The sequence below is a fragment of the Delphinapterus leucas genome, chromosome 9 (assembly GCF_059928025.1).
Source record: "Delphinapterus leucas isolate spDelLeu-1000000601 "Yukka" chromosome 9, BTC_Dleu_Yukka2, whole genome shotgun sequence".
In the NCBI taxonomy this organism is placed as follows: Eukaryota; Metazoa; Chordata; class Mammalia; order Artiodactyla; family Monodontidae; genus Delphinapterus; species Delphinapterus leucas.
Window position 1 is genome coordinate 57,340,596 of NC_143137.1, and position 11,136 is coordinate 57,351,731.

General features: G+C 41.7%; 1 long non-coding RNA gene across 3 annotated transcripts in view; it reads right to left on the minus strand.

Annotated features, from left to right (window-relative positions):
• LOC111181065 (uncharacterized) overlaps positions 1-1,907 on the minus strand; it is a 56,664-nt gene extending 54,757 nt beyond the window's left edge. For 2 of the 3 annotated variants that reach the window (XR_002646352.3, XR_002646349.3), the window contains exon 1: positions 1,504-1,907. This is a non-coding gene — a long non-coding RNA (uncharacterized LOC111181065). The remainder of the gene's footprint in view (positions 1-1,503) is intronic. The other variant, XR_002646351.3, reaches the window with a different exon arrangement.
• Between the last annotated feature and the right edge of the window lie 9,229 nt (positions 1,908-11,136).

Below are 11,136 nucleotides of genomic sequence, written 5' to 3' on the forward strand. Positions count from 1 at the left end.
TCAGAGATATTGTTCCTGAGAGTACCCACCCCCTCCAATAAACTTCCTGCTCACAAATATCTGTCCCAGAATCTGTTTCCCAGGAACTTGACCTAAGACAATAGGACATAGCACAAAGTGGCCTTAATTAACGTTCACATAAAGTCATTTAAAAACAAAAAGAAATAGATCTACTTCCATTATGACACAACTTAACAGGGGAACTCTATCTCAGAAACATGTGGGGCACCCCTGGGAACATAAGGTGATGTAATAAATAAAACAACTCTGTCCATATCTGTAATCCTCAGAGTTCTTGATGCAAATGTCACCTATTAAGTAGAATATTGAAATAGCCATTTTCTAAGTAGATCCCACATAATTCATATAGTACTCAGGGGTTTCCTCTAGGCCATTCTGAACTAAGAATTCTCTTATGTTCATCCGAAAGACGGATTTTGGAGCTGTTGCTGTGTTCAATTTACGTGTCCAAAAAAGAGCAGGCTCTCTTGCTAGAGGCATTTAGATACATGGATATGGTTTGCCTCTTTCCTAAGGGTCAATTTATTGGCTCTTTACCAAAAGATACAGGATTATTTTGTAGTCTCAAAAAGGCAGATGTGTAAGTCTCACTGTGTTCAAAGTTTAACAGACATCTCACACTATTTTTCAAATTGACTGCAAATGTAAAGTCACAAAGCCTTAAGGCAAAGGTAAGCTGAATCTTGCTGACTCTTTTTAAAATACAATACATCCAAATACTACTATTTTTTTAAATGTCTGGGACAGCTGGTGATATTTCAAGAGGAAAATTGGAAAAATATTCTTTTATACCTTTAGGCAAGAGTGAATTATTTCAAACAGCAAGTGTTTCAAAATCCCATTGAGCTCAGGAGGCTGGGTTTCCTAGGCTTTCTAGTGAGCACTGTATTTGGCATAATAAACTTCCTCTCCTGCTTCATTTCCTCCACCTCAAATAGCCACATGCCCTCTAACCAGTCCTTGAGACAGACCCCAGTGTTGAATGATGGATAATCGTCATTTTCACCAATTCCCTTTAAGAACTATGTTTAGTTTTCAAGTACAAAAGCAACGTGAATGGCTCCCTTAGGAAAACAGTAAAAATACAATCAAAACAGTTTAAATTTCAAAGGTCAAATTCATAATTCTACACTCAGCCTAGTTTTCTCCCCAAAGGCAATGTGGTATTACATCCACTGTAAAGCACTGCATTCACACGGAAGGATTAGTCATAGGCTGTCAGAGCTGGCAAGGACCTCGGAGATGATCCATTTCTGTGCCTTTCTTTTACAGATGAGACAAAAGGCTCCAGGGAAGTGATAGCAGAATGGAGAGGAAAAGAGACACAAAGTTAGATACACAAAGTTTCTTAAGTTTGTTCCTAGACAAGTTGTGACCAGCCTACTGATGGAGAGCATTCTCCTATGCAGCGATTGCTCCCATTTCCTTCACCTGGGCTCCACCCCTCAGCCCTCATTCCCACCCCACCCTGCCTGCCCTCACCTTTGTTGCCTTTCTATGCAAGCTTACATCTCTGTGAAGGCTCGAGGTGTTAAGTTAGAACCCCTCTGAGGGCAGCTACCACGCTTGTTATGGTCTTTTGTGTCAACCCTCTTACATAAAATGGATGAGTGCAAGGCTTTGCTGATGCTGGCTGGGCCCTGAATACAGAAGCAGGAAGCTGATTATATCTCCTCTTTCTTAATTACCCTGTGTGCAGATCTCAGTAACCAATGCCCTCCTTCTCTTATGCAGGCCTGAAAAGGTCTCATCTTTGTTTTATTATCAAAATCCAAGCACTGTGATTCCTTGGTCTACCCACTGTAAACTGTCCTGTAACATCTTCTGTCCTTTCTAAGGCTTCCTGAGGTTTCAACCTCTGCCTCAACCCCCCATCACCTCTGTTCCTCTACCTTTTCAACTATACTTGCATGCAGGCACGTTTTAGACAAAAGTCTCTTGTAATCCTGGACAAAGATTGAGGATCTGGGGTGGGAGACTGAGATCTGTTCTAAAATGAAGGGTTGAGAGGTTCCTGGAAGACAAAATTCTGTAAAAAAGATCAAATCACAAGAGATCTTTTACACGTCTTTCTTTTTTTTTTGAGGGGGGTGGCTGCGTTGGGTCTTTGCTGCTGCGCGCGGGCTTTCTCTAGTTGCAGCAAGCAGGCTTCTCATTGCGGTGGCTTCTCTTGTTGCAGAGCACAGGCTCTAGGCACATGGGCTCAGTAGTTGTGGCTCGTGGGCTCTAGAGCACAGGCTCAGTAGTTGTGGCGCATGGGCTTAGTTGCTCCGAAGCATGTGGGATCTTCACAGACCAGGGCTCGAACCCACGTCCCCTCCGTTAGCAGGCGGATTCTTAACGACTGCACCATCAGGGGAGCCCTGTACATGTCTTTCTAATGCTGCAAATCTTTGCTTTGAAGCTGTGATTTCATCACAAAAGTTAGTTTCCTATCAGGCATTTTGTATGGGGCAAATAGTGAGATGCAGTGAATTACCAAATAAATAGATTACATATATTCTTTTTATAATGTAGACTTTGTCATGTGCAAAAGACAGACTGTTTGGCACTGGTGTTTGCTAAATAAAAGAGTTGCTGCCGGTGGTCAATGTCCGTGCCACAGCTGATCCATATAGGAAGCATGAATGAAACCTGTGCTCCAGAGGCACCCCCAACAGGAGGGTATAGTGTGGATGAAAAGCAGGGACTGTGGAGGCAAAAAGTCCCAGGTACCAAATCTAATTCAGCCACATCTTACATAACCTTACACAAGTACTGTAACCTCACTGAACCTCAGTTTTCTTATCTGCAAAATGTTTTTTTGTTTTTGTTTTCTTCTTTGCGGGACGCGGGCCTCTCACTGTTGTGGCCTCTCCCGTTGCGGAGCACAGGCTCCGGACGCGCAGGCTCAGTGGCCATGGCTCACGGGCCCAGCCGCTCCGCGGCACGTGGGATCTTCCCGGACTGGGGCACGAACCCGTGTCCCCTGCATTGGCAGGCGGACTCTCAACCACTGCGCCACCAGGGAAGCCCTGCAAAATGTTTTTTTACAAAACTTACTTCATGGGTTTGAGGTGAGGATTCAATAAGATGATTATATATATGTATATACGTATAATGCACAGATATGTATGTATATATACATATATTACCATATATGTGATGCCCATCTGTGATATAAACAGTCAATAAATTGTAGCAATTGTTTTTAGTAATCAAAATAAATTTTTAGAGATTCAAGTTAGCATACACAATGGCAATACTTTGACAATCTAAAAACTATACTACAACATAAACTTTTAAGGCATACGTGCCCATTGAAAACAAACAATTCGTTGCTTTTTCTTTTATTTCTGCATGTTCTGCTATGGGTAAATAGTATAGAAGAGAAGAGCTGAAGTCCAGGAAACTCACAGATTAGATAACTAGGCACTGAATGAATAATTGAGAGTCAACGGAGATGAGTATGAATATTTTAAATGACATCACAAGTTGATATACCATCTACCAATCAGATTATAATATCATTCATGAAGACATTTGATTTCTATTAAAAACTGAAGAAAAGGCAGGTGTTTTGATTCTTTTTTTTTAATAAGTTTATTTTTATTTTATTTAATTTTGGCTGCATTGGGTCATCGTTGCCGCGCGCGGACTTTCTCTAGTTGCTGCGAGCGGGGGCTACTCTTCGTTGCGGTGCGCGGGCTTCTCACTGTGGTGGCTTCTCTTGTTGTGGAGCATGGACTCTAGGCATGCGGGCTTCAGTAGTTGTGGCACACAGGTTCAGTAGTTGTGGCGTGCGGGCTTAGTTGCTCCGCGGCATGTGGGATCTTCCCGGACCAGGGCTCGAACCCGCGTCCCCTGCATCGGCAGGCAGATTCTTAACCACTGTGCCATCAGGGAAGCCCTTCATTCATTTTAGAGATGAAAAATTTGAGGCTTGATGAGTCTGTGATTTGTCCAAAGTAAAAGGGCTTGTTAATAACAAGGCAAGAACTCAGATTTTTTGTTGTAAACTTTTTTTGAGCTAAAACGTATCTGTAGAAAAGTATGCAGACTTTAAGTGTACAGTACAGTAGGTTTTCATAAACTGAACACATTCATATATTCACTACCCAGATCAACAAATAGAATATTAGTAGCACCCAGTGCTACTTATGCTACTCCCAGTCACTACACTTCAAGGTAAACAATATCGTCACTTCTATCACCATTGATTTGTTTTATAGTTTTAAATTTTGATATAAATCAATATAAATGTTCTTTTTTATGTCTGGTTTCTTTTGATCATCATTCTGTTTTTTGAGATTCATCCATCTTGCTGCATGTATCAATAGTTTCTTCAAATTTATGGCTGTATAATATTCCATTATATAAATACACTGTAATTTGTTTATCCATACTTCTATAGAAAACATTTGTGTCATTTATGGTTTTTGTCTGCTATAAACATCATTGGACATCTACTTTGGTGTATATATGTGCACTGCTTCTGTTGAGTATATTCCTAGGAGTGCAATTGCTCGCCAATAAGGCACGTATAAAAGAAGCCAGATCTTTTGACTCTGGGGTCAGTCTCAACCTATAAATATCCTCAGCATGACTGGACTTCCTTCTGATATACGCACAATGCAATAGCAAGACCAGGGTCTTGCTATAGCAAGTCTTAGAGTCTTTGCAGTCATTGTTACCTCTGTCCAAATTGTTCATCCCCTTCCTTTCATCTTGAGTAACTCCTGTCCATCCTTCAGGACTCATCTTAATTCTCACTTCCTCAGCACAGCCTTTTCTGATATTCCCAATCCACATTCAGTTTGCTGTTACTTGTCTCACAGAAACTTGCACTTTTCCTTTTTATAAAAATTATTTATCTTAATCGTAGGTTTATAAATGATCATTTTTATAAGTACTGGTTTATCACCTACCATTAGATGGTAACTCCTGTGAGGGCAGAGATGTGTCTTCCTTGCTCACCACATGTGTTTGGGGGTGCCCAAGATCACCCTCGGGTTCAATAATTTGCTAGGCGGACTCACACAGCTCAGCAGTGTTAGTGTGAAATGATGCGAATATCACACTCAACAAAGGGAATACCAGGCACAAGCTTCCTCGCCCAGTGAATCCCACAGATGCACCTAATTTCCACCAGCAACGCATTGTCACAGCACGTGTGAAATGTTACCAACCAGAGAGATTCTTTAGATACTTAATGTCCAAGGTTTTTATAGGGGGCTGGTAACATTGGTACCCTCTGCCTAGCACATCCCTAAATCCCACACTCTCAGAAGGAAAGCAGGTGTTCCTCCTAAACCACATGGTTTGTATAAATAGTTCAGGCACAGTGAGCTACTCTTTCTTATCAGTTCTGGAAGTGCAGGAAACACTCCCCAAACTCATGTTCCCAGACACCAGGACATCATTTCCACAGATGGTTCTCAAAATAACGGTTTAGTTCAGGAAAATATCAGGAGGTATTGGTTAATAAATTTAATTACTTTTTGGTCTTTCTTTAATTGCGGGAATTTCAGAATCTTTAATTGTATAAATCTCCAAGGTGGCATGGGAAGATAGAGTATATAATGTTTCCCAAATTCTTTGGCCATGGGAAAATTATTTTCCTCTCATTTTTTAAGGGATTAGTGTTCCATGAAGAACACACTGACAAATGTTCTAATTCCAGCGCCTTCTTTCAGGCCAGTCACCTTCCCACCTCAGCATTCTGCTGACAAGGCTTAGGGTGCAACAGTCCACAGAACATCTTTCAGGTTTCCCATAACGTATTAGAGTTACAGTTGTTTCCCCTATTAATTCTTTTACTTTCTTCTCAGCCACTTGTAATCATGACCTTAACCCCATAACACACATCAGTGATTCTGAATCACACATAATGGAAAAGTCAGGGGTCAAGCATATATGGTCACTGATAGCAAGACAATATTCATCCAACATCCCACCTTATATGACACAATTTCTGTTTCTTGGCAGAATTTTGCAAAGGTAACTTAGTTTTGCAGAGGTAACTTAATTGAAACTCATTAGCATGTTACTGACCATACAGCACAAATAGTGCAGAACAGAAGTAATTAACCATCGTTCCAGTTGAGAACCTACATTCAGTTCCTTTTTTATTTTCTTCACAGCTTCTGGGGTTGAGACTACTGAGGTGAAGGCTGTGTCAAAGAGGTCATAAATAAAGCCACTGCTTTGGATAATTAATATATAGTGCTATGATTTTTTTTCAGGCCAAGACTATTACTTTTGATAAAATGCTATGTATATTCATACAGGAACTCATTTAGAAAAATGGCTTTCATATAAACATTACAGGAACACCTTATTTTTCTTCCCAGATTTAATTGAACAATTTTAATACAAAGCAAATTAAGTAAAATAGGGTCCAGGCTTCTCTGCAAAGCAATAGTTCACTAAGTTTAGCTAGGTGTATGCTTAATGAAAAACCATAATTTTTTCCATCGGTGGAGGAACTGAGACAATGGTTGTTTGTCAGACAGTTCAGACCGTACATTTAGACTCCCCAGCCACTTCTGAAGGTATTGGTGAATTAGCTGGCATCAAGTCACAGCCATGAGCAATGAATACAAACAATGCCCTCAAAACTGACAAATTTTCTTCCAATTCTAAAGATAGGGACCAAGGCTTTATATTTTTATAATGAGAATAAAAGAGAACTGCCTCAAAAATAACGTTTGGCTGGAACCTCTTTTATGAGGTCACTAATCCCATTCATGAGGAATCTACTCTCAGGACCTCATCCCAAAACCTCCTGAGACCATCACAATGGAGATTAGCTTTCAATCTGTGAAATGGGGGTGAGGGACATAAACATTCAGTCTATAGCAGGAATGGTCCACAAACTTAGTGCATCAGAATTAACTGGTGATGATAAATTGGGAGATTGGGATTGATATATATACACCAATATGTATAAAATAGGTAACTAATAAGAACCTGCTGTATAAAAGAATAAATAAATAAAATAAAATAAAAAGCCATAGGATTCAGGGTCAATATATTTAAACAATCTAACAACACAAGGAAAAAAATTGTAACTATGTGAGGTAATGGATATTAACTAAACTTATTGTGGTAATTTTGCAGTGCATACATATATCAAATCGCTATGTTCTACACCTTAAACTCTATAGTGTTATATGTCAATTATATCTCAATAAAATTGAATATATTTAATTTCTATATACTAGCAAATAAATAAATAAATAAATAAATAAATAAATAAATGGGTTACTCTGACTTCAAAGTTCCGATGAGGAAACCTTAGCTCTCTTAAATAAACCCTTTGATTTATGGCAATAATAATAATTGTAATTTGAACTTATCTGATGCTTTCTTGGCAATTTTTCCTGGTCTCAGTAAGAACAACATACTTGAAGCCTGTTTTCTCAGAATGCCGTACACAGCTGTGTAATGTTTAGGAAATTAAAAGGAGTCTGTATTTTAAATGTTTCTAGGCAATTATTGTGGGACATTGTCTTATGGTGTTGCGGTGTGCTGTGTGTGTGTGTGTGTGTGTGTGTTTCACTGAAACACTTGAGGTGACCAACTTCATTTCATTCTGCCTGTGATATGTTAATTTCTTTAAAAAACAAATTACCAAAATTGGCAATATTAAAAAAAAAAGAATTAACTGGTGATATTTTTTTAAATGAAGATTATGGAGCCCTATCCCAGATCTGCTTAATCAGAATCATTGGGAGTAAGGCCTGGGAATCTACATTTTTAATATGCTCTACATATGATTCTTACACACACAAAAACTTGAAAATAATCTTTTCAGATGACTGCAGGTGGACAAGATCATATCCCGTTCTCAGGGCCAGGTTAGGTGATTTTTAGCTGAGTTTTGAAAGATAAGTAGGACTTGAGAGTTAAAACTGAAAGAAAGGGGCATTCTAGGTGGAAACAATGGCACGGGTGGACACACAGAGACAGAAAAGTAAATTATATTTATTGAATAGTGAGAAGACCAATTCTGTTGGAAACAAGGTATAATGTAGGACAGTAGAAGAGAAATATGAGAAATCACACAGAGTTGAACAATGGTTGTCTCACTGGAAAGCATCTCCTTCCCATAACCAAGGAAATGCAGAAGGTCCCCTGGGTATAGGTGACCTAGGCAAATAGGGAAAACTTTATAGGTTCGAAGATGGAGAATATTCATTTGGGGAGGGGGACAGGGAGAAGAGGGTTTTCTGTAGCGTATGCACTGTTTTGTTTTGAATTGTCTGTTTACTTATTAATATTCAGCTTTCATTCAAAAATTTAGGAATAAGCTCTGATGATCTAATTTGTTCATGGCATTAATAAATGAGCTTTGTTGATGTGTCTGCATTCTAACATCCTCTGATAAAGCAGTACTAATGGACTGCTCTGGTGGATGGCGATAAGCACACAAAGACTGTGATGTAGTTGCCCTCGCTTTTTATAATTAATTTTGGAATCTGTTGTGCTGTTTAGGGTCTAAAATAAAATGGTAGGCAGCAAAAGTTTCATCATCAATTCCACTTCATAGCACCGATGGATAGTAGATCTTGCTATTCCATTTAATATTCTATTATATATTTTTTTAATTTAAACTTCTGATCCTATCAGAGTCTAAATTTTCATGCTTTTTCACTCTTAAACTGCTTTAGCTCCCAATTCAGGGGTGTGTGCAGATTACTCTTGTCGAGTGGATGGGCTGAACTTTCCATCGACTCTCCTTGGTGGGAAGCCTGTACACTGGGAAAACAATCTAGTGCTAAGCCACAAGCCCCCTGCAGCTGTCATGCTGGAAGGACCCTGGAGCCACACTCTGAGTGTTTTTCCTTCTCAGCCAGTCCTTACATCAAGCTATGTCCTACGGCTGCAGTGGAAGAATAATCCAGGACCATGTGCTGCAGAGAGCATGGTTACCTATATAAGCAACCACCTGAAAGCTCCTCTCAGATCCCTCCTTGGAAGGGAGTTGTGGTCATGACAGGTTACACTTGCGGCCTTTCCACTCCAGGTTATGAGATGCTCGGCACAGGACATTTTAGAGGCAGGCAACCCAGTAGTATGTAGCAACGGCATGCTCCACGCTTAAAAAGAGCCAATTCAGCCAAACTCACATAATGAGGGCTTGATTTGGGATGCTTGACCATGACTGACAGATCTCTAGTCCATTGTAGAGAGTGGTACTTATCTGATTTGAGCCGTAAATAGTAGTATAGGAAATGATTTCTGGCTCAAATTTGGTGGTATCAAATTCAAATTTATCAACAAAATAGATAAACCCTCCAGGAAGAAAAATCTGTGTGAAGCTCAACCAGTAGACCAGAGAGAGCACAAAGTCAGTGTCCCAGCCTGAATGCAGAGGTGCTCCATGGCTCCAGCGCTTCATTCCCCAAACAAAAAAGCCGGACTGAGCAAATTACTGTGGAGCTGGAGCGGCCTCTCTTATTGCAAGGCCGGGTTCTCAGCATCCACAGCTGCTAGGAGTGGGGCTGGAGGCACGTGCAGAGGACAGACCAGTGACCCCAACTCTCTCATGCCTGGGCTCTGGGCTTCCATGGCATCGCCCCCCCCTCCCCCATCCACAGCGCCTAGGAATCCCACAGCCCAGGGCTCCGGCCAGAGCCCACGTGGCTCTGTGCTTCTCCTGCTTTCAGCTGCCATCTCACTTCAAACTTCAGTCTCTGCTGATGCTAATGTTGTGACTGAAACGACTGATGAATGATTTGAAGCCATTTCCCAAAAGCATGAAGCAGCTTGTCATTCTGGTTTAACACCCAAGCTATTATTTGTAAAAGCTACTTTAACTTCCATATTTTCTCTGCTCAGAAGCAATCAACTACGGCAATCTCTCTGTTTCCAATGTATTTACCTAATATCCCCCCCATTGGGCATGAAACAATTCCATTTCCGCCCTCCTGTCTAAGGAAAGTGTGAGGTTTTTTGGGGTTTTTTTTTTGCGGTACGCGGGCCTCTCACTGCTGTGGCCCCTCCCGTTGCGGAGCACAGGCTCCGGACACGCAGGCTCAGCGGCCATGGCTCGACGCGCAGGCTCAGCGGCCATGGCTCGACGCGCAGGCTCAGCGGCCATGGCTCACGGGCCCAGTCCGCGGCATGTGCGATCTTCCCGGACCGGGGCACGAACCCGTGTATCCTGAATCAGCAGGCGGACTCTCAAGCACTGCGCCACCAGGGAAGCCCGGAAAGTGTGAGTTTTTGTTTTTGTTTTTGTTTTTTTTTTGCGGTACGCGGGCCTCTCACTGTTGTGGCCTCTCCCGTTGCGGAGCACAGGCTCCGGACGCGCAGGCTCAGCGGCCATGGCTCACGGGACCAGCCGCTCCGCGGCATGTGGGATCTTCCCGCACCGGGGCACGAACCCGTGTCCCCTGCATTGGCAGGCGGACTCTCAACCACTGCGCCAGCAGGGAAGCCTGGAAAGTGTGAGTTTTAAACAGAGCAGGCAGATGCCTCCCCCATCGAGTGCTTTCTTCCTTGTTTCCGGGGCATTTTCTTATTGAGGAGTGTCCGCGCCAGGCACCTCATTTCTGCTCCTCTTCCACTATACCTGAGGAAGCCTGAAGTGGCTTGAGGGAAAATCATGCTATTTAAAGTCTGGCAGACAAGTATTAGTTGTGTGACCATGGACATGTTATTAAAGTTGGATGCGTTTCAGTTTTCTCCTCTGTAAGATTAGGACTGGGTGTGAGAAGTTTTGAATGCAGGGCCTGGGAAAAGTACTCCAGTGATGGCTGTCAACCTCCTCATTATTGTTATATTTATATATTAGTGAGAGAGACTTTTTAGCATCCCATGAACCTATAAAATAAGCCATAGTCGGCCAGCAGTGGGGTGCATGGAGTCACTGAATTTGTTCTGGCCCCTGAAGCTACCCCAAGAGTCAGCGTTGGGCTGGAAGAGATTCTGGCCAGTTAGCAAATAATCTTCCTCTATCTTGAAATTTGACTGCCTGTGCCCTGCCAGGTTAGAACCCAGATGGAAACTGAAATACCTCTTAACATGAGGGATATATTCTGCTTCTCCCCCTAATGACATCAGTATGTGTCATGCATGCACATTCAGTGGTACTAATATTCTGAGTTTTAGTCATTCCTCTCCCAA